This window comes from Macaca nemestrina, chromosome 10 (assembly GCF_043159975.1).
Source record: "Macaca nemestrina isolate mMacNem1 chromosome 10, mMacNem.hap1, whole genome shotgun sequence".
NCBI classification, from domain to species: domain Eukaryota; kingdom Metazoa; phylum Chordata; class Mammalia; order Primates; family Cercopithecidae; genus Macaca; species Macaca nemestrina.
In genome coordinates this window covers 119,776,309-119,803,394 of record NC_092134.1, presented here as the reverse complement: position 1 = coordinate 119,803,394, position 27,086 = coordinate 119,776,309, and the positions used below count along the sequence as shown (strand labels likewise).

General features: G+C 37.7%; 1 long non-coding RNA gene across 1 annotated transcript in view; it reads right to left on the bottom strand.

Annotated features, from left to right (window-relative positions):
- Nucleotides 1-27,086, bottom strand: part of LOC139356840 (uncharacterized) — a 72,119-nt gene extending 45,033 nt beyond the window's left edge. The window contains exon 1 of the long non-coding RNA XR_011609292.1: nucleotides 26,695-27,086. This is a non-coding gene — a long non-coding RNA (uncharacterized lncRNA). The remainder of the gene's footprint in view (nucleotides 1-26,694) is intronic.

Here is a 27,086-nt window from a genome sequence, read left to right as displayed (position 1 = left end):
AGAGAGTGAAAATATAACCTATGGAATGGGAGAAAATATTAGCAAAGTACATACCTGATAAGGAACTTGTGCCCAGAATATGTAGGAAACACTTATAATTCAATAATAAAACAAAATCCAATTAGGAAAATGTTCAAAGTATCTGAATAGGCATTTCTCCAAAGAAGATATTCAAATGACCAACAAGCACATGAAAAGTGGCTCAACAACATAAACCACCAGTGAAATGCAAATTAAAACCACAATCAGAGAGCATTTCACACCACTAGGATGGCTATAATAACAAGACAGATAAAAAATGATGACAAGTTGTGGAGAAAGTTGAACCCTCAGACGCTGCTGGTGGGAATATAAAATAGCACAATTGCTTTGGAGAACAGTCTGGTATTTCCACAAAAGATTAAACATAGTTACCCTCTGATGTAGCAATCTTTCTCCTAGCCGTATACCCAAGAGAAATGAAAACACAGGTTTACACACAAAATTACACACAAATGTTCACAGAAGCATTATTCATAATAGTAAAAAAGTAAAAACAACTTAAATATCCATTAACTGTTGCATATGTGTGTGTATATAGACACACATATATCACATATACATACATACACACACATATATGATGTGGTACATCAATATGTGTTAATTTCCTATTGCTTCTGTTACAAATTACCATAATTTGGTGGCTTAAAGCAAAGCTAGTTTACTATATTATAATCCTAGAAGACAGAGGTTTTAAAATGAGTGTTGGCAGGGCTGTTTTCCTTTTGGAGGTTCTGAGAATTACTTTCTTGACTTCTTCAGCTTCTAAAGGCTTCCCTCATTCATTGTTTCATGATTCTGCAAAACATAGCCTCCTTTTCCTCTCTGTTTCTGTAGTCCCATCACCTTCTCCTTAACTTTGACTGTCTTGTGTCTCTCTTATAAAGCCCCTGTGATTACATTGAGCCCACCCAGATACTTTAGGATAATCTCCCCATCTCTAGACTGTTAACCTAATCAGATCTTCACAATCTCTTTTACTATATAAAGTAACATATTCACAGGTTCTGGGAATTAGTATACTGACATCTTTTGGGGAGCTGTTTTTCTGTCTACCCACACCATAGAATGGAAACTTATTCAGCAATAAAAAGGAATGAATTACGGGTAGATGCTTCAACATGGACAAACATTGAAAACATTAGGCTAAGTGAAAGAAGCTAGTCACAAAAAAAAAAAACCCATGTATTTTAAGGTTCAATTTATATTGAATGTCCAGAATATGCAAATCTATGAAGCCAGAAAGCAGGGTAGTGGTTGCCTACAGTCTGAGAGGTTGAAGGAAAATTGACAGTAACTGCTAATGGGTGTGGGGTTTCTTGTGTTCAAGGTGATTAAATGTTCCAAAATTGATTGTGCTGATTCTTTCATAACTTTGTAAATATATGCTAAAAATCATTGCTTTTTCTATTTAAATGATTGAACTGCATATTATGTGATTATATAAAATAAAGCTGTCATATTAAAAAAAATCAACCATCTAACACTATATATCCACCAGAATCTCTCACCAACAAAATGTAAGAACTCTAGTTGATTCAAATCCTTACCAACATATGATATTGTCATACTTTACTGACAGGAGTGTAAATTGGCTACAATATTTTGGAAAAGTATTTGGCAGTATCCTATTTTTCTATTGCTGCTAACCACCATAAAGTTTAGTGACTTAAAAGCAACAATGAACTTTTGATGTTATCTTTCACAGTTCTATGGGTACTTTAGCTGAGTAGCTCTTGCTTCAGATCTCTCACGCAGCTGATGGCAGGTGGCAGTAAGTACCATATTCATCTGAAGATTTGATTGGACATGACATAGAAGGTGGCTCACTCATGTAGCTTACAGTTGATTCTGGCTGCTGACTCTGAGTTTAGCTGGGTCCTTCTATGTAGCTTTTCCATGTGGTTTGGGCTTTTTACAGTACTGCAGCTGGATTTTGGAAGGGAGTGTTCCAAGGGTAAATATGCCAGGAGACTTCAGCAGAAGCTTCAAGGCTTCTTATGACCTAGCCCGGGTAGTCACACAGCATCACATCAGTCATATTCTATTGGTCCTACAGGGTTAGCCCAGATTCAGTGTGGGTGGGAACTACACAAAGGCATGAATAAAGGGAAGTGTAGTTCACTGGGGCCATCATGGGAAACTAGGTCTTGACGTCTTCCTCTTACTACCAATGATTTATCTTCATTCTACCAGCAAATTGCTCCAACAGCCTTCTCAAACCCCCAAAGTCTCACTGTATTAAGTCACGAGGGTCAGGTTGTAAGTCTGATTTCATCTAAAGCAGGTCCAGGTATGAATGGGGTTCCGCGGGGCCAGTTCTTTGCTGAAGCACCTTGAATGCAGTCTTGGAGCATGATTCCTCTCAATCTGAAGACTTGTGAATTCAAGAGACAAGTTATCTGCCTTTACACACCCAAGTACGATGGTGAGACAGGGATGAGAGAACTGTATGAAACACTTCCACTTAAAAAGGGGGAAGATCAGGAGGCACATCACTGTCAGTGGACTGTAGAAATAGTGCTGAGTCCATCCTCCACCCTACAGGTAATTCTCTGTGGAAATTTTTTTTTTTTTTTTTTTTCTGTAACTCTCTCTGTAACCCAGGCTGGAGTGCAATGGCGTGATCTCAGCTCACTGCAACATCTGCCTTCTGGTTTCAAGTGATTCTCTTGTCTAAGTAACTAGGATTACTGGCACATTCCACCACGCCCAGCTAATTTTTATATTTTTAGTAGAGACATGGTTTCACCACGTTGGCCAGGCTGGTCTCAAACTTCTGACCTCAAGTGATCCACCAGCTTCAGCCTCCCACAGTGCTGGGATTACAGGCGTGAGCCACCGCACCACGCCAATTCTCTGTGGTTCTGGGCTGTGTCATTTGAGCTCTTGATGCTGCACTCCAGGAGATCTTTCCTTTCCATAAGAGATAGCACTGTTAACAGCTGAGCTGATTTCATAGATTTATTCATGCCTGAAGACGGCTGGGGCCTCTGTGAGCACTTTTCCTTTTGAATTGCCTCTGTTCCTTTAAGTCCAAGTAGATGGGTATGTTTGTTCGTATGTTTCTCCAACACAGTGTTCTTCAAGATTCCCAATGAATATCACTGGTGCTACCTCCGTGAGACAAAAGCCACACACATGAATATCTTCAGGATAGGCCACATTCTTCTTTGGAATGAGCATCAGGTGCTTTGAGATGATGCCAAGATTCTCACAAACTTTTTGCCTAGCAGATTAGGACTGAGTGATATGCCCTTAAGATTGCTAAAAGCCTTCTTGTCTACCTCAAAAGTCTATGAGGACATTCATTTTAATTTCTCTGAGGTATCTACGAGGGCCATACTTTTTATTTCATCTGTAGCCTGAAACTATGTGTTGCTGGTAGTGCCATGGGTATAATCTTTGCTCTGAGCCAATTTCTTACTTTGAGAAGGTTTTGCTAGCTAGAAGGACTGTCATGGATCCTATTTTCCACCAAATTTTAATAAAAGCTGAGCAGTTTCATCTTTATTTCAACCCTTCTTCTATTTCATCATAGACACCAGAAGAAGCCAGTCATCACTTTCAACATTCTGTCTGAATATTTTCTTTGCAAAGCCAAGTGTTTGTTAAGTACCCTTTCTATATTCCACAGGAACTCAGGACATAGTGTTGCTAATTTTTCTGTTACATATAACTCTCATTCTTTTCCATCCAGCAACTAATAATAACTTCCTTATTGTTCTTCAAGAGTTTGCCAACATTTTTCCCAACTGCTAAGGTTCCACTCAACTGTTCAATCCCAAAGTCAATACTACATGTTTTAGGTGTTTGTTACAAAAACACCTCACATACAAGTACCAATTTCTATTCCATTATCTATTTGCTATATAACAAACCACCCCCAAATGTGGTGCCTTAGAACAACAGTTTATTATCTCTCATGGTTTTATAATGTTACTGGGCTCATCAGGCCAATTCTCATTTGGAGTCTTTCATGGTAGCTGGGACTGAAGTCACCTGAAGACTGACCTGGTCATGCAGGTGTCTCACCTATATGGCTAGGAGTTCATGCTGGCTATCAGTTGGGAGCTCATCTGAATGGTTACCAGGTGACTTTCCTTCCTACTTATCTTCCTTCTTTCCTTTGTATTTGTGTATATATAACGATGTGAGCAGTAGAAAGATATGAAAATTTATGATACATAGATGTTATCATTTTATGACAATGCCTATGAAGAATGAAGTAATTTTTTAAAGAACTAGAAGATTGATTCTGACAAGAACAGCAAGCATATGATATAAATTATGTGAAAATATATACACATATTTGTCTATTTGCATGATGAGATATAGAAAATGAGAGTCACTACATGTTAACGGTGGTTATCACACGATGAATGGATTTCAAGTACCAGTTTATTTCTTCTTCATATATTGTTTGCAATTTTTTACAGGGGGCATATATTGTTCATCTTCTCAAGAAGTGAAATTATTTTCATTTTACATTAAAAGGAAGAGGACAAATGAGGGCTAGATAAACTTTTGGAGCAAACACGCCTGGACATAGAAGAGGAATGAAGGGATGACTGGTTGATCATAAGCAAGAAATGTGTTTAGATGCAACACCGGGTGATCCTGCAAAAAGGCCAAGACGGCTCTAATTGTATGGGTAGGAAAAGCCCTTCCAGCATCATATTCACAGGAGTGCTTCCTTCTTTTCTGAGAAAGCGTTCAGTATCCTCGTGGGCATGGTGACTAAGCCAATAGCAGTGTTGGAATGAGAGAAAGAGCATCAGTGTGTGTGACAGTGGTGGGTGCTAGCAGACAACTAGCAACAGCAACACATGTGTGGTTCTCTCCCTCCCTCTTTCTCCTCCCTGTAACCCCCTGTGGCCAGAAAAGTGCAGGCTCTCCACTTGAATCTTGCTGTCTGGGACTCCTTAGGGAAAACTCTAACCTCAAGAATCTGGTTATGAAGCTAAATATGCTCACCTTGATATGCTAAAAAATAAGAGTTGGGGAGAATATTAAGGAAATTTTAAAATCTTCTCTCAAAATGATAATCTGTTTTACTAGGCTATTGTCTTTTTTTTTTTTTTTTTTTTCTTTTCTGGAGACAGAGTCTCACTTTATTGCCCAGCTAGAGTACAGCGGTGTGATCTCAGCTCACTGCAACCTCTGCTTCCCAGGTTCAAGCGATTCTCATGCCTCAGCCACTCGACTAGCTGGGACTACAGATGCATAATGGCTAATTTGTATTTTTAGTAGAGCCAGGGTTTCACCATGTTGGCCAGGCTGGTCTTGAACTCCTGACCTCAAGTGATCTACCCGCCTCAGCCTCCCAAAGTACTGAGATTACAGGCATGAGCCACCATGCCTGGCCTAGGCTGTTGTCTTGATGCATAAATTCCACTTTCAATGTCAAATATGAAAAATAATGCTTTCGTTATTTTTCTTTTGTAACACTGCTAGTTTCCTTTCCCCATCTCCAGTAGTACTGGGGTAAAATTTTTACAACTGAAAAGCCAAAAGAGGAAAGTATATTAACTATTTTAAAATTATTACCATTGTCAAAATGGATACCATTTATAATGTGCTTATTATATCATGCCAAGCATTGTGATAAGTGTTTCATGCTCATTTAATCTTTTTAACAACACTGTGAAAGAAATATTAAACCTGTAGTTTTTTAGTGATAACAGATTCAGTGGGATTAAGTAATTTACCCCAGAATAAATTTAGCTAGAATATCACTGCTATTGGTACATATGATTAACCTGAAAACCCATTCTCCAAATCACTGTGATATTCCTCCTAGAAGTGTTTGTGCAAGAATGTGTGTATGCATGTATAAGTAAAATGTCCTGAGTCATAAATCTTTAAATGTCAGATGTTTATATCTGCTGTTTATTGTCCTAAGTTCTTTTCATTCTCTGCCAGTTCTAAAAATATTATTTGCATCTTTGGAGCTTTCCAGAACCCTAGATATAATCCCTAGTGGGATATTAAAACTTAAAGCAGAATATAGGCCCCGTAATTGCAGTAGAAGAACAAAGCTATGGAAGCTGAGAGGAAGGAAGCCACATCTGGTAGATCCGTAACGATTCCTAGGGACAATCGCCTTTGACAAGGGCCAGTTTGAAGATGGAAAGGCTTTTCACAGAAAAAGTGTGGGTGGGCTGTGATTTCTGAAAAGAGTGGGGCTATAGGAGAAAGATTTTAGGCCTGGAGGACAGTGCATAAGAAGTTTCAGCCACAACAATCTCAGTTGAAGGTAGAATAGTTGCAGTAGAAGATGAGGTTAAAAAGTCCAAGTCCGCCTGGGCCTCTGCCTTGGAAAGTGCTGAATGTCTGAGTGAGGGACCTGCTCCCGTTCTGGGGTATAACCAGATGGAGTCACAAATTCTCCTCCCCACAGAGGCTGGGTAAGTAATGGAAGAGAGTAAAGAGTGCTAAATGGCCGGGCACAGTGGGTCACGCCTGTAATTCCAGCACTTTGGGAGGCCGAGGTGGGCGGATCACGAGGTCAGGAGATCGAGACCATCCTGGCTAACACGGTGAAACCCCATCTCAACTAAAAATACAAAAAAACTAGCCAGGCGAGGTGGTGGACGCCTGTAGTCCCAGCTACTCGGGAGGCTGAGGCAGGAGAATGGCGTGAACTTGCGAGGCGGAGCTTGTAGTGAGCCGAGATTGCGCCGCTGCGCTCCAGCCTGGGCGACAGACAGAGACTCCGTCTCAAAAAAAAAAAAAAAAAAAAAAAAGGGTGCTAAATGTATGACGAAGACATACACTAGCTTTTCCATATTATATACTTAAAAACGGTCTGCATTCCCATAAGCAAATAGGTAGCCTTCTCAGGCTTTCATTTTCTTATGTTTGAAAGACAGATGAGGTTAGAGAAATATTTCTCCACTCTAAGAAAAACAACAGCACAAGAGTAACATAAATAATAAATTATGCTTGACTTCAGCAGGGAAATCATAGGGAGTGTTGGGGACTCTGGCAAACTGGAGAGTATTTACTTTGTCTACAGGGAGCAGCCAATACTCAACTGTTTACTATCTCATGAGAGCCTAGGCCCACTGTTTGCATATCTTTTAGTTTTTATGAGAAATCAGATTTTTATATAAAATCCCTTAACTATTTAACAAACGGGTAAAAATTTTGTTTTAAAACTAAGAAACCCAAACAAACAAAACATATATTCCATCTAAATTAGAACCATAGGGGGCTGATTTGCAACCCTTGCCTAGAAAGCCATTCGGGTTTTTTTTTTTTTTTTTTTTTTTTAATAGAATAAAAGGCGAGAATTTACTTTGGGAATGTTATCTAGATGCTGTGCATAAAGTCAATGAAAGAAAAAGGGGAACTTGGAAGCAGGCAACTCAGTCAGGATAGGCAAAAAGCTTGACTTGAACTGACTAGGTAGCCAAGGAAATGAAAGGTGTTTTCAGGTTTCGGACTATGAAGAAAGAAAGTCTGGGATGTGGCAGCAGGATGGAGGGTATAACAAACAAACAAACAACAACAACTGAAAACATAAAGTGGACTGATTGCTTACAGAAATAATAAACTCAGGAAGGAAGTTATTTTTCTTTCTCCCATTGCTTTGGTACCAGAGAGAGGTATGATGATGACTTTGAGGTCAGGATAAAACAGATTCCAGAACAGGAAATGTTAAGCAACAGGAATCACAACTGGTAGAATGAAATCACTGGTGACACGAACAATGAAGTCATAAGCAGAGATGGAGAATAGATGTCAGTGACCATGGAGCTTCATTGTGGTGCTACTTTTTAAAACAAGTTGATTTTTCTTTTGAAACTCTTTCCATTGGAGCAACAGCTGCCGTCACGCCAGAGCTGGAAAATACTTTTTCAGCATTTTATTCAGCACTTAAAATGGGCCAGATATTATTGTGGCTAAGGGAAAGAGACTCTGAATGAGATTGAAAGGTATATGCTTTTATGAAGAGAATTTCAGCTCACGGGACAGAGAATTATTTTTAATTGACAAATTAATAAGAAAATATCAAGTAGCAATAAGTACAATACAAAAATCAAAACCAGGGTGATACAGTATGGAATAATTGGGGGGCTACTTTAATTTGGGTGGTCAGGGAAAGCTTCTCTGATGAGGGGCTGGTCTTTATTTTCTGTATTCAAAGGGTAATCCTCTAGAATCTTAAGTATGTCTTGTATGAAATAAAACAAGCTAAAATTAGAAAGACTGACCACACCAAGTTTTGGTGAGAATGTGGAAGAACTAGAATTCCCTACTTTGTGAAATAGTTTGAGAATTTCTTGAGATGTTAAACATATTTCTGCTGCATGATTTAGCCATTCTACTCTTAGGTATATACCTAACAGAAATAAGAACAAACCTCCACACAAAGACCTGTACGTGAATGCTCACAGCAATTTGATTTGTGATAGCAACAAACACAAAGGTCCATCAGCAAGTGAATGAAAAAACAATGTATGATATATATCATATTCACCAATAACAAGAAAGAAACAGTTGATATATGCCTTACACAGATGCATCTCAAAATAATTTTGCTGGGTTAAGAAAAGTCAAAGGGTACATGTAGCATGATTTTATTGGTATAAAAATCTGAAAACCACCAGGCATGGTGGCTCATGCCTGTAATCCCAGCACTTTGGGAGGCTGAGGTAGGCAGATCACTTGAGGTCAGGAGTTTGAGACCAGTCTGGCCAAGATGGCCAAACGCCATCTCTACTAAAAATGCATGAATTAGCCAGGTGTGGTGGTAGGTGCCTGTAATCCCAGTTACTATGGAGGCTAAGGCAGGAGAATCACTTGAACCCGGGAGGTGAAGGTTGCAGTGAGCCAAGATCATGCCACTGCACTCCAGCCTGGGCGACAGAGCGAGACACAGTAAAAAAAAAAAAAAAAAAATCTGAAAACTGCAAACTTGTCTGTAATAAAAGAATGCAGATCATTGGTTCCTTGGGGTAGGAAGGAAGTGGGCAGGGGCAGGAGGCAGGGACACAAAGGGTCATGAGGCATGAGAAATCTTTTGGGTGTGATTGATCTGCTCAATATGTTGATTGTGGTGATGGCTTCACAAGTGTGTCCATATGTCAGTTACACACTTTAAATATGTAGTTTATTGCATACTAATTATACCTGAATGAAGCTATTAAAATGATTGAAGAAAATATTTACATAAAGTCCAACAATCAGAAGATGACCGTAACACTCCATGTGATGTGTGTGTCATGTGTTCACTATAAAGTGGGTCTTGAATATTGTTACTGAAATTATCTGATAAATCATTTATCATCAATTGTTTGAAGCCTTTTGCATTAGAAATGCTATCAGTAGTTTTTTATTAATGTAAAATCTATTGGAGATATCGTGTAATCATTTTTGTGTCTTTCTTCCTAGAGTTATTGCTTTTTAATGTTTTTCTTCTCAGTGGCTCTGCCCTTATTTTCTCCACCCTCACTGCCTGCCACTTCCTCCTCCTCTCCTGTGTCCTTTTCAATGTGTTACTTCCCCTGAGCCATAAAAATATACTACATCAAAAGGCAAATGAATCAAAGCATTACTGACTTTAAATATCAGGGCTTTATTTCCTCATTTAGCTGTTGATTCAGACACACTTTATGCAGATGAGGCTCAGTTTGGGAAACTATTTTATACCTGGACTGTGGGTGTTTTTCTGTAGTTCAGGAGATTAATTGCTTTTCTTCTTTTAAGTTTCACACAGGTTTTGGTCCATAGTTACCAAGGAGCTTAGCGATGGATAAATAGGTATACTGTAGAGATTGGTATGGGAGGAGTAATTAGGTTTTTCAATCAAGTAGGTCTTGTTTATTGATTCAGCTCAGTTTATACACCATGCTACCAGGTACATATGAATTCTCAAAGGTTGCTATGATGGTTAATTTTTTTTTTTTAAGACAAAATCTCACTTTGTTGCCCAGGCCTGAGTGCAGTGGTGCGATCTCAGCTCACTGCAGCCTCTGCCTCCCAGGTTAAAGCGATTCTCCTGTCTCAGCCTCCCAAGTAGCTAGGATTACAGGTATCCACCACCACACCCTGCTAATTTTTGTATTTTTAGTAGAGGTGGGGTTTTGCCATATTGGCCAGGCTGGTCTCGAATTCCTGACCTTAAGTGATCCTCTTGCCTCGGCCTCCCAAAGTGCTGGGATTATAGGTGTGACCCACCACACCTGGCCAGTGGTTAATATTGAGTGTCAATTTATGATACTTTGGACTTGGACTTTCAGGTTAATGCTGTAATGAGTTAAGATCTTGGGGAACTGTTGAAAAGGTAGCATTGTGTTTTGAAATGTGAGCACATGCGATTTGGGAGGGGACAGAGATGCTCTGTCCCCACCCAAATATCTTCTTGAATTGTTATTCCCATTATTCCTACATGCCGTGGGAGAGACCTGGTGGAAGATAATTGAATCATGGGGGTGGTTATCCCCATGCTGCTGTTCTGGTGATAATAAGTGAGTTCTCAGGAGATCTGATGGTTTTATAAGGGGCTTTTCTCCCTTTTGCCCGGCACTTCTCCTTGTTGCTGCCATGTAAAAAAGAATGTTTGCTTCCCCTTCCACCATGATTCTAAGTTTCCCGAGGCCTCCCTAGCCATGCTGAACTGTGAGTCAATTACACCTCTTCCCTTTATAAATTACCCAGTGTCTTGGGTAATTCTTTATAAGCAGTGTGAGGATACACTAATACAGTTGCTAAAAGGAGCACTAATACCAAGTGAAGTCAGTGTTAATTGAAGTACCAAAGATGCAAACTTTCAGTTTTTTCTCATGAACCTTGGAAGAGTGACCTATGAAAAGTTAAGATGGTTTGGGATCAACTATTGGATAAAATCATTGGTGCAAACATGACCTCAGAGGTTGGTGCAAACAAAAACTCAGAGGAAACTGACAAATCCAGAACTCAGAAAGAAAAGGAAATTTAATCAATGAGAGCAATTTCTTTCCTCTTCCCTCCACCCATAACCCTTACAATACTTGATTGTTCTGAATGAATTGGAAAGGTTCCGGTGAACAATTTACAGGGGTAGAATTAAACGTTTAGCTCAGTTCCTTTCTTCTTAAGAGCTAACCACTGATCACAGTACACAGTTTTCTAAGGGTAAAAGAAGGTTTCTCTACATTGGAGAATAATGTCTTTGGAAAGTACGAAATCCTATCACAGAAGGTTTATAAAACGTTATTTGATAATAAAGTTCGAACTCATAAAAATGACCTCTTGAGATTTCCACAGATATTATACTTCTGTCATCCTTTGAAGGCTTAGTGAATTGACACAGTAACAAGATGAATAAGAAAATTCAGAATGAAGACTGTATTTTATTTAAATTAGAGGAATTCCATTTTAAATATAGTCTGTATATTCAGGCCATCTAACCTGTGGATACAAGCAGGGTCATACTAAAAATAGTAAATCTCATTTCCTTTGTCTAATATCCCATCAGAATACAAACAGTGTCCTCCTTTTGATAGTTTCTTAGGGTTTCCATGGCATGATCCCAGGCAGTCATGACTAATTCAGCTCACCTACCATCCAGTGTCTACCAGATGCATCGTCTCATGGACAGTCCAATTTTCCCTCACCAGCCATGTGTATGCCCTGCAATACACTTTGCAATTACCACTACAGTTGATTGTTCTGAGGCCACAGATGTGATAGAGGAGAGCTTGGGGAAAATTCTCACCCACCCAACCTGTCTCTCCACCCAGTTCCCTACAATACTGTAAAAGCTATTCTTTTGGCTTAGCATGATGTGGGAAGATTATTAGCAAGTACTGAATGATACCTATGGAAATTAAATATGATACTCATAGTTTTCAACCCTAGTATTGATGATTAGATTGCCTTAGACCAACTTCCCTATTGAAAATAAAAAATAGACAAATTTTTTAAAAACCCATTTGAAGATATAAGAAATGGTGAGAATTTTAAAGGTGAAAGTCTAGAAGAAGAGAGAATAAGAGATGAACATAGCATTTGAGTTGAACTTTTACTTCAATTTACATGGCAATTTCAAAAGCAGAAAGTGTAGCTGAAAACCCAAAAACTAGGCAGAACTTCTGCAGTCTCAGAAGAGTTGAAGAACAAAAACAACAGGTTAGGACTCTTCAAGGAGGGGCTTTTGGTAAAGATCCCTGACACAGAAATAAGGGTGACCCGGAAGTAGACCACAATCACAGACACTGAAGTCTTTATATCAACTAAGTCTTCCAAAAATTTAAGGTGACCTACCTCTATAACTTTCTGTCAAAGCCAAATAAATTATTCATGAAGGAAGATACAATAATTAAGAGCATCCAGTTATCTTGATGATTTTTAATATGCAATTTCCAGCACTCAATCCAAAATTGACAAGTTAAAAAATTTGGCTCAACAGCCAGAGAAAAAGCAGACAAAAGAATCAGAAATATATAGGTGACCTAAATATTAAAGTTGTCAGACACATAATTTAAGTATGACAATATATTCAAGAAAATAAATGAAAGAATGAAGAATTTCAACAAAAATCGAATATAATTTATATAAAAAACCAGGCCAGGCGTGGTGGCTAATGCCTGTAATTGCAGCACTTTGGGAGGCTGAGGCAGGTGGATCACCTGAGGTCAGGACATCGAGACCAGCCTGACCAACATGGAGAAACCCCGTCTCTACTAAATACAAAAAATTAGCCAGGCGTGGTGCCGTGTGCCTGTAATCCCAGCTATTTGGGAGGCTGAGGCAGAATTTCTTGAACCCAGGAGGCGGAGGTTGCAGTGAGCCAAGATTGCACCATTGCACTCCAGCCTGGGCAACGAGAGCGAAACTCTGTCAAAAAAAAAAAAAAAAAGGGGAAGTTTTGAGCGTAAAATTTTTTAAATGAAATTCAGACCTCAGTGAATACATTTAAAGTCAAATCACACAGAGCTAAAGAAAGAATTAATAAATTGGGAGAAAGGACAGAAGACATTATTCAAACTAAATCACAGAAACAAAAGGATGGAAATACACAGGAAAGAACGTAAGAGATAGATGCCATACAGCGAAAAGATCTAAAGTATGTAAAATTCAAATCTCAGGAGAAAAGGTTAGAAAAGATGGACAGAGCATTTTGATGAGCTAATAGGCAATAATTTTTCGCAGTTTATGAATGACATCAAGCTTCCAATTTAAGAAGGGCTACAGCAACAAGCAAGATAAATACAAAGAAAACTGCACATAGGCACACTGTTAAAAATTAGAGACAAATTTTTAAAAAATATTAAGAGCAGTCAGAAAAGGTGACCCACTTCTAACAGGATAAAGTAGTTCACAACAGGCCAGGAACACCGAACAAATAACCAGAAAATCCAGGTAAATTACATCAGTCATATATTTAAGAGCATCAGAGAGTGGTGAAAGCAACAGGAGTTGGAGAAAAATTTCCAAGAAGGGAAATCCTTCAGAAGGAAGCAGAAGATCTGCAACTATTCATAAAGGCATTTGCTGATTCTGGGCACTGCCAGGGTGAAAAAATCAGGCTTGTCCCCTGAGGGAAAAATTTTATTGAAAACAAAGTGGTGGGGGGAAAAAAGAGATTTTCATGAAGCTAGAGTGACAAAAGATTTGAGATTCTCAAAATAGATCACAGACCTAAATGTAAAGCTAAAACTATATATATACACACACACATATATATTTTATATGTATACATAAAATGTGTATGTATACATAAAATGTATATGTATACACACATATACATACACACATTTTTTAAATCTCAATGTAATTTATTTTTCAATTTTTATTCTGTTATTCTTTGTTCTTGTTTTTAATTGACAAATAAAAATTATGTATGTTTATGGGACACAACGTGATGTTTTCATATATGTCTACATTGTGATCAAATTATAAATATTCTAGAAGAAAACACGAGAAAAATCAACCCAAACTTATGGCATGTTTTCTTAGATATCACACAAAATGCACACCATAAAAGAAGAAAAATGATAGGTTTCATTTTACCAACATTAAAACTTCTCTTCGAAAGGCACTTAAGAAAATGAAAAGACAGGCACAAACTTGGAGAAAATATTTGTAATCCATACATCTAAGTATTTCTTTTTTTTTTTTTTTTTTTTTTTTTTTTTTTTTTTTTTTTTTTTTTTTTTTTTTTTAGTAGAGACGGGGTTTCACCGTGTCAGCCAGGATGGTCTCGATCTCCTGACCTCGTGATCCGCCCGTCTCGGCCTCCCAAAGTGCTGGGATTACAGGCTTGAGCCACCGCGCCCGGCCACATCTAAGTATTTCTTAAACTCAATAATAGACAAACAACCAAATAATAAACAGGCAGAACGTTTGAAAAGAGACTTCACAATATGAGATATACAAATGGTACATAAAAAGATGCTCAAAGTCATTAGTCAACATAAACATGCAATTTAAACCACAATGGGATACCATTACACACCCACTAATTCTAAATTAAAAATAAACATACCAGCTGTTGGTGAGAATGCAAAGAAATTGGAACTCTCAAACATTGCTGGCGGGAATGTAAAATGGTACAACCTCTTTGGAAAGCAGTTTGGAAAGTTCTTATCAAGTTAGATAGACACCTGCAATATGACCCGACAACCTCATTCCTATATATTTACCTAAAAGAAGCAAAATCATACGTCAACACAAAGACTTGTTCATAAATGCTCATAAATTATTCGTAACAGCCACGAATTGGAAGCAAAACACCGTAAAAAAGACAATGGATAAATAAATTGTGGCATAGTCACACAATGGGATACTGCTCAGTAATAAGAAAAATAATTTGCCCGTATATGCAGCAATGTGGGTGGGTTTCAAAAGTATTATGCAGAGAAACAGAAGCCAGGGCAGACACCATGTATACATGCCTTATGTCTTAGCTTGTTTGTGCTGCTATAGAGGAATAACTGAGGCTGGGTAATTTATAAAGAAAGGGGGATTGGCCGGGCGCGGTGGCTCAAGCCTGTAATCCCAGCACTTTGGGAGGCCGAGGCGGGTGGATCACGAGGTCAGGAGATCGAGACCATCCTGGTTTACATGGTGAAACCCCGTCTCTACTAAAAATACAAAAAACTAGCCAGCGTGGTGGCGGGCGCCTGTAGTCCCAGCTACTCGGAGGCTGAGGCGGGAGAATGGCGTGAACCCGGGAGGCGGAGCTTGCAGTGAGCCGAGATCGTGCCACTGCACTCCAGCCTGGGTGACACAGTGAGACTCCCTCTGAAAAAAAAAAAAAAAGAAAAGAAAGGGGGATTATTAGGCTTGTGGTTCTGCAGTCTGAGGGCCTCAGGCTGCTTCCACACATGGCAGAAGGTGAAGGAGAGCTGGTGTGTTAGAGATTACATGGTGAGACAGGAAGCAAGAGGGAGGAGAGACAGGTGCCAGGCTTTTTTTTTTTAACAACCAGATCTCTCAGGAACTAGTAAGAGTGAGAACTCACTTTTGCAGGCATTAGTGCATTCATGAGGGAAATGAATAGGATAGAGTAGTTCAGCCACAGAGCATGACCTAACACCTCATATTAGGCCCCACTGCCAACATTGGAATCAGACTTTAACATGAGGTTTGAGGAGACAAACATCTGAACTACAGCATCAGCTGGGCACAGTGGCTCACGCCTGTAATCCCAGCACTTTGGGAGGCCGAGGCAGGTGGATCACTTGAGGTCAGGAGTTCAACACCAGCCTGGCCAATATGGTGAAATCCCGCCTCTACTAAAAATACAAAAATTAGCCAGGCATGGTGGCATGCACCTGTAATCTCAGCTACTCAGGAGGCTGAGGAGGGAGAATCACTTGAACCCAGGAGACAGAGGTTACAGTGAACCAAGATCACAGTACTATACTCCAGCCTGGGTGACAGAGCAAGACTCCATGAAAGAAAGAGAGAAAGAGAGAAAGACAGAAAGAGAGAAAGAGAGAAATGAAGGAAGGAAGGAAGGAAGGAAGGAAGGAAGGAAGGAAGGAAGGAGAAAAGAAAAGAGGAAAAAGGAAAAAGAAAAACTATAGCACCTTATGATTCCATTTATATGAAATTCTAGCATCCACAAATATAATCGACAGTGTCAGAAAGCAGATCAGTGTTTGTCTGGGGCAAGAATTTGGGGGGATTTAACTAAAACAAAATGAGAAACTTTTTAAAGTGATGAATATAGTCTATCTTATAAGTGTTGTTGAAATTCATCACATTGTGTGCTTAAAATGGATCCATTTTATTGCTTTCTAATTCTACTTCTATGAAGTTTATTTCTTAAAAACTACATCAAGATATCATAATATTCATCAATCATATTGGCAGTTAATGCAAAACTTGATGACACACTCTGTTGGTGAGGCTGTGGGGAAATCAGTACTTTCATATTACTTGGGGAATTAAAAAAAATGGTTTAACCCCTAACAAGGGGAATCTCAGGCCTCCTAATATAATATTCTCAGAATATGCTAAATTCCTGCCAAAAATGTATTAATGGGATGAAATCATGTGAAGACATCAGACAAACCCAAATTCAGAGACATATAATTGGCTTGAACTTCTAAAAAAATCAATGTTGGGGCCAGACGCGGTGGCTCACGCCTGTAACCCCAGCACTTTGGGAGGCTGAGGCGGGTGGATCATGAGGTCAGGAGATCAAAACCATCCTGGCTAACACGGTGAAACCCCATCTCTACTAAAAACACAAAAAATTAGCTGGGCGTGGTGGCGGGTGCCTGTAGTCCCAGCTACTCGAAGGCCGAGGCAGGAGAATGGCGTGAACACAGGAGGCAGAGCTTGCAGTGAGCCAAGATCATGCCACTGCACTCCAGCCTGGGCAACAGAGCGAGACTCTGTCTCAAAATAATAATAATAATAATAATAATAATAAATAAAAATCAATGTTAAAGATGATGAAAGATAGAAGAATAGTTCCAGATGAAATGAGACTAAAGAAATGACAATCATCCTATGTGTGATTCTAGATCCAATCCTAGAATGGGAAAAAAAAATCACCAAAAAGAACATTAATGAGAAAATTGGTAAAATCTGTATATAAACTGTGTATTAGACAATATTACATCAGCATCAAATTTCTTACCTTATTATTATACTATTATTATCTAGGAAAATGTCCTTGTTAGGATATATACATTGAAATAGTTTGGGAGTAAAGGATTATGGTATCTGCAATTTACTTTCTAACATTTCAGCAATAAGAATAATAATTATATTTTAAAAAGCAAATATGGCAAAAACATTAATGATTGTTGATAATGAGTAAAGATTATATGGGAGTATTATTTTTGCAACTTTTAAAATTGATGGTTTTCTGTTTGTTTGTTTGTTTTTTGGCAGAGTTTTGCTCTGTTACCCAGACTGGAGTGCAGTGGCGTGATCTTGGCTCACTGCAACCTTGGCCTCCCAGGTTCAAGTGCTCCTCCCACCTCAGCCTCTCTGGTAGCTAGGACCACAGGTGTGTGCTGTGGCTAAATTAGCTGCCATGCCCAGCTAATTTTTGTATTTTTCGTAGAGACAGGGTTTCACCATGTTGCTCAGGCTGGACTTGAACTCCTAGGGTCAAGTGATTTGCCTGTGTTGGCCTCCTAAAGTGTTGGCACTACGGGCGTGAGCCTCTACACCCAGCCTGATAGTTCTTTTAAATTAAACATTTTAAATAAATAAATGAAACAAATCTTTAAATAGATCTTTCTCAACTATCAAACGTAAGACGGAAAGCCAAAGTAAGAAAGCAGGATATTTTTTTTTGCCGTGGGCTCCTGGAACAGTGTAGACCCCGGCAGTTCTTGTAAAGACTTCTTAATGGATTTATATCTTCACTTGTACAGCAGCTTAGAAAGTAAGAACAGGGCTGGGCGCAGTGGCTCAAGCCTGTAATCCCAGCACTTTGGGAGGCCGAGACGGGCGGATCACGAGGTCAGGAGATGGAGACCATCCTGGCTAACACGGTGAAACCCCGTCTCTACTAAAAAAATACAAAAAGACTAGCTGGGCGAGGTGGCGGGCGCCTGTAGTCCCAGCTACTCGGGAGGCTGAGGCAGGAGAATGGCGTAAACCCGGGAGGCGGAGCTTGCAGTGAGCTGAGATCTGGCCACTGCACTCCAGCCTGGGCAACAGAGCGAGACTCCGTCTCAAAAAAAAAAAAAAAAAAAGAAAAGAAAAAAAGAAAGAAAGAACAGAATATAGCCTGGGTAGAGAGTGGGCAAGAGGGTGTATGCGAGATGGTAAAGGAAGGAGGGCCACAGCTCTGCTCCTGCACCTGCTCTGCCACTTTGCCTCCCTAATTCAAAGGGCTGTAAACATTGTCTTGCAATCTTGGCAACATTTGAAAATGCACAGACCATGCTATCAGCAAAGGGTGTTGGTGGCCACAATAATTTTTGAGGCAAAAAGATGTCCCAGAATTTACCTGGGAGCTGGGGTGAATAACTTCTTTAGTCCAGAATGCCACTTGAAAGATTAACACTATATCTTAGAGTCACTGCCAGGTAATTATGGTCTAGAGTACCCCAAGGAAGAAGCCAAAGGAGGGAAGTCTGAAAACGGGAAGGAAGGAGAGGAGGACAAGAGGAGGAATGTAGTGACTAAGGTGTAGAATAAGCATGTGCTCCGGTACTACCCAGCTGACCTTCAAGGATATTTGCAAGAGGCAGCTTCTTTTGTTCTTACGCTGCCCACAAACTTTGGTCAGGAGCATACCCTGAAATACACAGTCTGGTCAGTCATTAAGGAGATGGTTAAATTTTTTCCAACTCAAATAAATTTCAGCTGATGACTTAGGCCAGGGGTGTTCAATCTTTTGCCTTCCCTGGGTCACGCTGGAAGAAGAATTGTCTTGGGCCACAAGTAAAATACACTAACACTAGAGATAGCTGATAAGCTAAACACACACACACACACACAATAAATCTCATAATGTTTTGAGAAAGTTTATGAATTTATGTTGGGCCACATTCAAATCTATCCCGTGGGCTGTGGGTTGGACAAGTTTATCTAGACAAAGATTCACTACTCTTCTGAATTTTTATAATTCTTTGGTCTAGTTTTATGCCTTCCTTTATTTTAACTTTTGTCTCACCCCTCCCTTTATTTTAACTTTTATCCATGCTTTGTCTCCCTTACCAAATTATAAATCTCTTATGGGCTGAGTACAGATTATAGTCATTTAATATTCCTTACAATGATTAGCATAATGTTTAAGAATTCATGTTCAATAAATATTTGTTGAGGAAACAAAATTTAAAAACAAACAAAATGAGCTATCAATATTTTTTTTTGACATGTTGTGTGTTAGAGCCCTCTAGTGTACAAAAACATCTGTCTAGAGGAGCCTGAATTAACTGGAATTTGAACAAATTGCCAAGGGAATGATCTCTGATTCACTCCTTTAATTCAATATTCCCTTGCTTCTTATCAGCCTGATTTATTCTTCTGAGGGGAAGGACCAGTTTTAGAATATTAGAACCCTTCCGTTCTCCATGACTGCATCATTGACTTGTGCTTCATCCTCCTTTCAAAATGCCTTTTTTTCCGTCCCAATGATGGAAGATAAAAGTATTTGTTGATTCTAAGATACACTTTTTTCACATTCTAACATTTCTGAGATCAAACTGTATCTTACAATTGATGCTGTCCCTATTACTGTTAGGTATGCAGTCTCATGATGTAACCATCATTTCCTATATATATACAAACTCTGTTACGGCACTTCTCAATCTCCCATTAGTTTACTAATGGGCATTGTTTGGGTCATTTTTGTTTAATTTAACTGCCATTTAAATATCTTTAAAAAGATATGATGAACCAACAATTACCTATACATATACATGTAGTCTACAGAGTGAGTCGTAATTGTGCATTAAGGCCCAAAGCTATTGTATGTGTAAAATGGCAGGAAAATTATGCAGTGAGATGTAAATTGATTACTATAAATTGATTATTTTTTGGAAGAATGACTACATTTCCAAATTATGCTGCAATACAACAACCAAGTTTTCTATAAGACCTAAGAAGATACCCAGAAATGAATAAAGCTGGATTATATTTTATTGCTGAAATTCATGCAAAAATATTGCTTATTGCGTGCCATGCAATCCAACTAAAGGCAGAAAAATTTGCAACGGTACCTCTGAATAAACTTCAAAAAAATGAGATACTGATGTGAACTATTCATTCATTATGCAAGACTATCAATAAAATGTCAGTTTGTCAGCGTCTTCCTGATAATTTCGAATAGAAGCTGATTACTTTAGTGATACATAATTCATTCAGGAAAAACATGGAAATAGTTAATTAGACATCCTAGTGAAATCCTAAGGTAGAAACATTCCTCAAAGTCATATGGACAATGTTAAAGTTATTAAGGAGACCAAGATTGTGACTACCAGCTATAAAAATCAGTATATCGCTGATAATATGCATAATTACTGAAGACCAAAAATTATTTCCACATATTTAATTTTAAGCCACAGCATGAAATCTAAGAATGAGAGCTCCAAAAATGCCAGTGCATATAAACTCCAAAATAATTGGATGGATGAACGTCTGATGGACTGGCTGAAAGTCATTTGGAATTGATACCTAAGAGCTTCATGCAACACATGCAAAAGTTTCATTTTCAATTCATTTCATGTCCCATGTATCTTAACAATTTAAGAAAATGCTCACCAAACACTGTATCAATGTGGAGTGTCTTGGCAATTATCAATCCTTTGCTTTTCTATATAAATTATAAATTAAGTTATACAACAAATTCTATGGGTCTAAATCAATTTTAGTAGCAAAGACATTCTTAAAATATTGAGTCTTTCTGTCTATGAATATAGTACATTTCTCAATTAATTCAGGTCTTTTTTATTGTCTTTCAATAAATTTTATAATTATTCCATAAGAGACATGTATATTTTTTGTTGTGTTTATTAGGTCTTGGCACTTCATTATTATTGCTGCCATAGTAAATAGTTTCATTATTCAAATTGCATTTTCTAGCTGTTTATGACTAATGCTGTAAAAATGAAATTTACTTTTATATGCTGATCTTGTATTTGGCAACCTTATCAAATTTGTGCATTAATATTACAAACTTTTCAAATTTTGATAGGTGAAATTGTAGATAATTTTGGTTTTTCTATCTTTTAAAAAGAAGAGTTGTGTTTTTTCTTTCAGATCTTTATGTTTTTATTTCTTTCTATTTTTGTGTATATGTCATCTAGGTGCCCAGAGAAAATGTTGAATGATAAGGTATCCTACTCTTAACCTTTATTTTTAAAGGTATGTTCTAATGTTTCACTGCTAAGAATGATGTTTACTATACATTTTTTAGGTAAATATCATTATAAAGTTAGGGAAGTTATCTAAGATTTTTTTAAATTAAAAATAATTTTTTTCTCATGATCTTCTTTACTGATATGAACATAGATTTTTTTTTAACCTGGTTAATGTGATTAACTATGTTAATATGTTCTCTAATGTTGAAGCCTCCTTCTGTTCTGAAATAAATCTAACCTATTCAACAACCAGAAAGATGAAACAGTCTTAAAACTGTACCTAATAGCATAGCTGTAAAATACATTAAACAAAATTAGACAAAACTCCAATTTGACAAATCCATAATAAAGGTAGAACATTTGTCTTTCAATCGGAGACTTGAGTGTATTTAAATTAATTGTGCTTGCTGATGTATTTGGTCTCTAGTTAACAAAGTGAACTATTCGTTTTTTTTTCCTATACAGTCTGTATTTGCCTGCCTTTGCTTGTCTGATTCCCTCTTCTATGAATGTCTTCCCCATTACCTCTTATCCTTCTCACTCCATCATAATCTACTCTTCAAGGCTTATTCTCCTCAAAGAATTCCCTGATTCAAGAATGGGAAGTACTCATTCTTTAAACTCCTATAATACATTATCATTACCTCTCCAGGAACAAAGCAAACTGAAAGGAAGTAGAAGAAAGGAAATAATAAAGCTCATAGCAAAAATCAATGACGTGAAAAACAAAAAAAGAAAATGTATGACGACACTAAAACGCGGTGGGGTTTTATTTTTGCAAAGAGCAAAACAACTGATAAATCTTTAGTGAGACTTACTGTGAATAAAATAGAAAGACACAAACTACAATTCAGAAATAAAATAGCAGACATCAATGCAGATCTTAGATAAATTAAAAGAATAATGGCCAGGCATGTAATCCCAGCACTTTGGGAGGCTGAGGCAAGTGAATCACTTGAGGCCAGGAGTTTGAGACAAGTCTGGCCACCGTGGTGAAACTCCACCTCTACTAAAAAAAAAAAATTTAAGTAAAAATTAGCCAATATGGTGGTGCATGCCTGTAGTTCCAGCTGCTTGGGAGGCTGAGATATGAGAATCGCTTGAACCTGTAAGGCCAAGATGACACCACTGCACTCCAGCCTGGACGACAGACCAAGACTCCATCTCAAAAAAACAAACAAACAAAGTAACAATATTATTAATAATTTTATGCCAAGAAACTAGACAAACTACACAAATTAATAATACTGACTTACGGAAATTCAAAATAGATCTATATACAGGGAAGATATTTGAATTAGCAATTAAAATTCCTCCCATAAAGGAAAGCCAATCCCTAGCTGGTTTTACTATGATTCCATCCACAATTTAATGAAGAAATAATACAAACCCCATACAAACTTTCTCAATTTCTTTTCTAGGTCAGTTTTAACCTGATGCCAAAGCCAAAGACATCACAAGAAAAGAAAATTATAGACCAATACACCTCATAAGCACACAAAATCCTTAATAAAATATTAGCAAACCAAATCCTGAAACACACAAAATCTTTATACACCATGAGAATGTGGGGTTTATCACAGGAATGCAAGATCGGTTTAACATATTAACTGATTAATACACCACAATGATAGAATAAAGAAAACAAGAACAATCATCTCAATAGATATAGAAAAATACATTTGTAAGTAGTAAAGAATCATTCATAATAATAACTCTCAAGAAACTAGGAAGAGAAATCAATTTCCTCATTCTGATAAAGGGCATCTCTTTAAAAAACTTCAGTTAGTATCCTATTAATCTGGAAAGATGAAACTTCACCTAATATCAGGAGCGAGGCAAAGACGTCCATTTTCAGTATTTGCATTCGACATTGTATTAGAAGTTTTACCTAGTATATTAAAGCAAGAATAAAAAACTAAATGCATGCATATTGAAAAGAAAGAAATGTGTCTTTATTTGCAGAAGACACCAAAGGCACTCTCTTTATGCAAAAATACAACATGGTCTTTATCAAAATGAAAATCCCTGGGAAGAAGGATGGGATGGTTAATGGGCACAAAAAATGGTTAGAAAAAATGAATAAGACACACTATCTGATAGCACAACAGGCTGACTATAGTCAACAACAACTTAATTGTACATTTTAAAATAACTAAAAGAGTGTAATTGGATTGGTTGTAACTCAAGGGATAAATGCCTGAGGGGATGGATACCCCATTTGCCCATGATGTGATTACTTCATATTGCATGCTTGTATCAAAACGTCTCATGTATCCCATAAATATATACACCTATGTACCCACAAAAATTAAAAGTGACTTTTTTTAAAAGAAACCCCTCTGATCTTAAGAGACACAATTAAGAAAATGAATAAATAATTTATAGACAAGAAAAAAATGCAAATGTTATATCTGAAAAAGGACTTGTATGCAGATTATATTTTTTATAATCTTACAACCATTTCCCCCAAATGTGCAATGTAAAAGATTTTAATACATACTTCAACAAAGCAGATATACAAATAGCTTTATTAGAGGGTTTTTCTATGTTTTCATTTGTTTGTTTTTATAAATACTTGCTCAACATCATTAGTCATTAGGGAAATGAAAGTTGAAATTACAAATGATATCATCACACAATCTCCAAGAGTGGTTATTTTTAAACAGACCACCAATAACAAATGTTGTTGAGTATGTGAGGAAATCAAAACAATCATAGGTTGATATTGGCTGGTGTAAAATGGTATAGCTACTTTGGAAAACAGTTTAGAAGTGTCTTAAAATGAAAATTTTACCATGAGAACCAGCAATCTGTACACAAACGTTTGCACCAGCATTATTCAAAACAGCTAGAGACTAAAAACAATCCAAATGTACATCAACCAATGAGTGGATGAACAAAATGTGGTAAATGCATACAATGAAATATTATTCTGCAATCAGAAGGAACACACTATTGATATATACAACATAGATAAACCTTGAAAACATTATGCTAAGAAGCCAGACACAGATGACTACATACATAATACATATTGTCTTATTCCATATATATGAAGTTTCCAGAAAAGACAAAGATGTAGAGACCAAAAGAAGATCCATGGTTGTCTGGGGTCAGAGCTGGGAGCAGGGATTGATCCAAACTGTAACTAGAAAACTTTTGGAGGTGGCAGAAGTGTTATAAAACTGAACTCTAGGAATGTTTGAACAACTATAAATGTTACTAAAAATAATCAAACTGTACACTTATAATGTAAATTGTATGGCATATAAACTATCCCTAAATAAAGTTGTTAAAAATTTATTAGAAACCCAATTTAGTTTTAAGTAAAATATAATATTCATCTTTCACACAGATCTTGGGTAGCTTGTCTGTTAAATAATAACAATCATAAACCAATCAAGCTATTGGTACTTGGAGCAGAAAGGGCTGACTGGAGTCTGGAAAAATCCTCAGATGCAACAATGATTGCCTTGACCTGACATCTCCTCTACCAAACCAACACCACCAACCATTTTGATATGAAAAGGTTAGTTGAGTTAGACCTGAAAAACACAGAGAAGAATGGTTTCTAGTCTGGCTCATAAGAAACTTGGAAATCACCACTCTCTTCTAACAATAAGTAAAAATCTAAACAAAGTGAACATTCAACAACTCTTTAAATGGTAATGAATGAATTGCAGGGAGTTCAGTGTGGCGAATTCTGAGAGTTAAAAACTTCAGGGAGACCCAGTCATAGGAGAGCCCCCAACACTTTCATGAGTTTTACCTCCAGGAAATCAACCGGGTCCTCACAGTGACTATCAGAGAATAATCCCCATGTGTTTCTGGCAAGGAAAGGGAAAAAGGAACCATTCTGAAATAGGCCAGAGCACTTCATTCTTCTTAACAAGGTCTGCCCTCAGGAGAAACTAACCAGAGCCTAACCTACTGGGGCTTTATCTGAGCCTTAATGACCTGGGGGAAGAGAAATCTTAACTCTAGCCAGCTGTAGTCTTCCACCTGGGAGAAGAGACATGCCTAACTCCAACCCACTTAAACCAATTGTTCCAGTTGCTTTTGTTGTTGTTGTTGTTGTTTTTAGGGAGAAAAAATGAGAAGCATTTGTGACAGTCCAGAGGCACAGGGTTTCTGAGGACTGAGACCTAATCATAGAACTATAGGACATTCCCCTCCCCTACCACCTTACAACCACCTGAGTAAAGGACTATTTACAGAAGTTCCTTTTACTCAGTACATTCTCAAGAAAATAATACACTAATTTACATTAGACTGAGTAAAATAATTTACTCAGTCTGGTTATTAAGAAAAAAATTACAAGGTGTACTAGGGGCAAAAAACAACAGATTGAGGAGACAAAGCAAGCATCAGAACCAGATTCAGATGTGGCAGAGATGTTGAGATTATCAGACCAGGAATTTAAAACAAACGATAACTAATATGCTAAAGTAGACATGAATAATGGATAAAGCAGACAGTGTGCAATAATAAATGGGCCATGAAGGCAGATATATGAAAATACTAAGAAAGAATCAAAAAGAAGTGCTAGAGATCAAAACACTGCAATAGAAATGCAGAACGTCTTTGATGTGGTTGTAAGTACACAGGACACAGCTGACAAAGAATCTCTGAGCTTGAGGATATGTCAGTGCAAACCTCCAAAACCGAAAAAGCAAACAGAAAAGAGACTGGGGGAAAAAAAACCAGAATAGAATATCCAAGAACTGTGGGATGACTACAAAAGTTGTAACATATACATAATACATAATGGAAATATCAGAAGTACAAAGGAGAGAAAGGGACAGAGAAATATTTAAAACAATAATGACTGAAAATTTCCCCCAAATGAATGTCTAATAACGAACTACAGACTCAGGAAACTCATAAACCAATAAGCAGAATAAATGCCAGAAAAAGACTATATCTAGACATATAATATTCAAACTGCAGAAAATCAAAGATAAAAAAAGTTTGAAAAAAGCTAGAGAGAAAAAATATCCTTATCTATAGAGAAGCAATTACATTTGTTTTCTCACAAACTACGCAAGCAAGGAAAGTGAAATGAAATATTTGAAATGTTGAGAGGAAAACAACCCACCAACCTGGAATTCTGTTTTCTGCAAAATTATTCCTCAAAAGTTAAGAAGAAATAAAGACTTTCCCAGACAAATAAAAATTGAGGGTATCTGTTGCTAGTAGACCTATTTCATAATAAAAATTAAAATACGCTATTTAGAGGTAAGGATTATATAGGTCAGTGTGATAGTCCATTCGCACTCTGCTATGAAGAAATACCCAAGGCTGGCCTCTATAGAAGAAAGAGGTTTAATTGACCCATGGTTCCTCAGGGCTGAGGAGGCCTCAGGAAACTTACAGTCATGGAAGACGGCAAGGAGAAGGACGCACCTTATTCACATTGAAGCAGGAAGAACTGCCCAGCAGAAAGAGAAAAGCCCCTTATAAAACCATCGGATCTCGTGAGAATTCACTATCACGAGAACAGCATGGAGGTAACTGCCCTCATGATTCAATTACCTCCCACCAGGTCCCTCCTATGGTACGTGGGGATTATGGGAACTACAATTCAAGACGAGATTTGGGTGGGTACGCAGCCAAACCATGTCAGTCAGAAACTCAGACCTACGTAAAGAAAGGAAAAACATCAAAGAAGAAATAGATGAAAGTAAAATAGGCCGGGCGCGGTGGCTCAAGCCTGTAATCCCAGCACTTTGGGAGGCCGAGACAGGCGGATCACGAGGCCAGGAG